Genomic DNA, 4,136 nt, shown 5'->3' on the forward strand with positions numbered 1-4,136 from the left:
GATCCTGGGCAACAAAAAAGACAGGGCTCAGACCAGGGTAAGAGTTTGAATTCATTTGAATTGGACCCTTCTAGATCTTAAACATGTTTTTGGAGGGCCCTGTTTAAAAGCAATTTGAGTAAAGATGTGTTATAAGATTCATGGGCCATATAACTTTGAATGACTTATCAACAAAGATTTAGAATCATTGGTAGAAAAGAGAGGATTATGTCTTAATCCTGCAGTTAGGGCACATGAAGAGTCTTTGTAGTGTACAGACACTGTCTCTTCTGGCTCTGGTTCAGGAGCCATTGCATCATTTCTTTATTGTAAAACATGCCTTGGCTGGCTTGTTTCATATTTCTCATCTTAAGGAAAAAGTAGCAACGCTGTTATTGCTGGCAATGCCACGGCTCTTTAGGACCTGTTAGTGTTGAAACTATAGATCAACTTGCCTCTGGAGTTCTCTGATGTCATTTATTTCATGCTGGGTGCATCATTACTCGTGACACTGCATCCTCCATCATGGCCCTGGTGAATATTGGCTTCTTATGGATCCCTAAAGGTTGTCACTGTGCTTTGTTTGTGATGACTACAAATGCAAGTCTCACCTTCAGTGTGCAGGAAAATGTTTTCTGGTCATCTTGAACTTACCATCTTAGATTTTATGGTGTCATACATTCTGCAGCCATGTCTTCTCTTGATTGCCTTAGGCCATGATTGCTGCATTCCTAGAGTGGCATCTCTTTCAATGCTGATCTCATCCCTGCCTTTCACAAACCCATCTGCCATGGGAAGGCTAGGCTAGGAAAAAAGAGTGACCCTATTCACCAAAGAGGTCCATCCCTCATCTGGCATGGCTTAAGATTGACCTATGAAAACAAAATGTCACCACATGATTGGAGGCAAGAGAAAGGGGATATCAATCAGATGGGCTGCTGACATTGCGGAGCAAAGACTCAAAAGCCCTTGGAAGGAGGTGTTGTTCTCCGTAGATGACTGCCCAACATGTGGCACAGACCTGCAGAGAAGATAGAGTGTCCATCCTGGGTGCCAGTCACAGCAGGTGCACAGGTAAAGGACTCGACTGCCGCCTCCTGCCATCTTTGACACTGTAGAATGGAGGCTGACAGCTTCCATGCAGTTGGAACAGGGAAGGGCATGAGCCAAACCATGGGCACACAGATGTGGTTCAAGAACAAGAGCTTGCCATTGATTCTTAGTAGCCCAGAGCCCTGAACTTGTCCTTTGTCCAAATCGAGTGAGAATCAACCCAAATCAGCACATCAGCACGGCAGAATTCTGATAGGCACCTCTTCCTGTGTGCTTTTATCGCTGCACTGTAACAACCACATGCTGTTGTAACAGATTCAGTGTGTGTTTTCCCAAGTAATTGGTGATCTCCTTAAGGTCGGAGATTGTTTCTATTTATCTTTGTATTTGTAGTCACTGCGGAGTAACGGACACATAATTGGTGTCCAATAAAATGTCTGCTGACCAATAAGTGACTTAAGGAATGTGTGATGGGCATAAGACTTTTTAGTAATAATTGTAAGAGTATTTACACAGACTCATTATCATTTATAACATCAAATTTAAAATGTTTCTTCCACAGTAAACATGATGCACCTTTCAGTTTGTCAGGCCTCTGAGCCCAAGCGAAGCCATTGTATCCCCTGTGACCTGCACGTATATGCCCAGATGGCCTGAAGTAACTGAAGAACCCAAAAGAAATGAAAATGGCCTATTCCTGCCTTAACTGATGACATTCCACCACAAAAGAAGTGAAAAGGGCCGGTCCTTGCCTTAATTGATGACATTACCTTGTGAAATTCCTTCTCCTGGCTCATCCTGGCTCAAAAAGCTCCCCCACTCCTGCCCGCCAGAGAACAACCCCCCTTTGACTCTAATTTTCCTTTACCTACCCAAATCTTATAAAAACGGCCCCACCCCTATCTCCCCTTCGCTGACTCTCTTTTCGGACTCAGCCCGCCTGCACCAAGGTGATTAAAAACTTTATTGCTCACAGAAAGCCTGTTTGGTGGTCTCTTCACACGGACATGAGTGAAACAGCTCTCATTATCCCTATTTGAATTGTCCTGGGTTTGGGAGCTTGCTACTTAGGGCTGCAGTCCCTTCCATGGTTTCATTCTAGATATAATGTATATAACACTATGAGGACAGTGATAGCCTTAATCTTAGTGTGCAACACATTTATCATGATTGTTGGGAGACTCAACTTCTAATTTCTGGTTATCGTGAGCTATTTTTCAGGGCAAGCACTCCTAATAAAAACAACTAAAAATGTTAAGCAAGTTATTTTTTGACATCCTTTTTTAACCCAGCATATAATGAAGCAAGCAGCATGTGTAAGAACCATCTGAAAAACAGACAACAGACACAAACCTGGGAATACTTTTAGATCTTGAAATTATTGGACATGGACTATAACGTAACTATGCTTATTGTGGTGGGTTGAATCACGGCCCCTGAAAGTCGTCCATATTCTAATCTCTGGAACCTGTGAATATGTTACTTTACATGGGAAAAGAGACTTTGTGGAAATGATGAAATTAATGATTTTGAGACTGGGGGGCTTATTCTGGAATATCTGAGTGGGTCCAATGTAATAACAGGGGTTCTTCTAAAAGGGAGGCAAGTGCATCAGTGTCAGAGAGAAAGAAATGTAAGAATGTAAGCAAAGGTCAGAGAGGAGATAAGATGTAACACTGCTGACTTTGAAAATGGAGGAAGGGGCACAAGCCTAGGCATGTAGGTGGCCTCAGGAATCTGCAAAAGCAAAGGGAATGGAATCCCCCACTAGACCCTCCAGAGGAAAGCAAGCCTTCATATACCTTGATTTTAGCCCAGTGAAACAGATTTCAAAATCCTGACTTCAAGGACTGCAGGATAATAAATACATATTGTTTTAAGCCACTGAGTTTGTGATAACTAGTTAGAGCAGTAATAAGAAACTAATAAATGTACTATGTTTTAAAAAGTAAAGATAAGTTTAAGGATATCTTTGAAAAGATAAAACTATAGTTAGATTTCAAAAATTACTAAATAGTACTTCCAGAGTTAAAAAACACAATAGTCAAAATATAAAACTCAGTGGATGAGTGGATGGGCTTAATAGCCAATTCAACACAACAGAAGAGAGAATTGATGGCCTGAAAGTTAAATCGGAAGAAATTCAGGATACAGAATAGGAAGACAAAAAGATATACAGTAAATAAGTTAGAGAGGCTAAAGTGTGAAAGTCTAACTTAAATTTAGTCAGAGTCCGGAGGGAAAATAGTGGATAGGAAATAATAATATCTCAAGAGTTATTGGTGTCTTTCTCCCTTCCCAGCTGTATTAGTGGCTGCTCTTGGTTAGGGGCCATCTTGTACCTAAGGCAGGAAGATGGCGGCCACAGAGAAGATAACAAAGTCTCTGGAGTTGATCAACTCTGGTTATGAAAAATGGAAAGTACGTACTGGGGTACAAGCACACTCTGAAGATGATCAGACATGGCAAAGTGAAATTAGTCATCCCCACTAACAATTGGCCAGCTTTGAGGAAATCCAAAATAAAAAACTACGCAATGTTGGCCAAAACTAATGTCCATCACTATAGTAAAAATAGTATTGAATTGGGCACGGCATGAGAAAAATACTACAGATTATACACAGTGGCTGTCATTGATCTAGATGATTCTGATATCATTAGAAGCGTGCCAAAATAGGCTGGTGAGAAATAAACCAGGCAAAATTTTTCTTTAATAAAACTTGCCAGAACTTGTTCTAAAAACATTTTTAAAAAGAGGCATTGTCTGAAATTTTCTGCTACTAATGAAAAACATCAAGGAGCAGATTTAAGAATCTCAGTCAATCCTAGATATTTTTGGACAGCTTTATAGAGGCAATAGAGCACAGTGGTCTAGATCAAAGTTTTTTAAAGTTTGTAAGATACTACCGAATTCTAGTTTTGCCACTTAGCTACATAATTTGGGGCAAGTAAATTGACCTCTCTGAGCCTCCATCTCCTTATATTAAAAATAAGGATAGCATCTGATTTATTGGTTGGTTATAAGGAATAAATATATATAAATGTGATTAGCACAGGAATAGGTCCAAAGTAATGTGAAGTACATAATTGATAATATTTTTAGT

General features: G+C 40.2%; 1 pseudogene; it reads left to right on the plus strand.

Annotated features, from left to right (window-relative positions):
* The first annotated feature begins 3,387 nt into the window (after positions 1-3,387).
* Positions 3,388-3,724, plus strand: LOC129042834 (large ribosomal subunit protein eL30-like; annotated as a pseudogene).
* The last annotated feature ends 412 nt before the right edge of the window (positions 3,725-4,136 follow it).

Source organism: Pongo pygmaeus, chromosome 7 (assembly GCF_028885625.2).
Source record: "Pongo pygmaeus isolate AG05252 chromosome 7, NHGRI_mPonPyg2-v2.0_pri, whole genome shotgun sequence".
NCBI classification, from domain to species: Eukaryota; Metazoa; Chordata; class Mammalia; order Primates; family Hominidae; genus Pongo; species Pongo pygmaeus.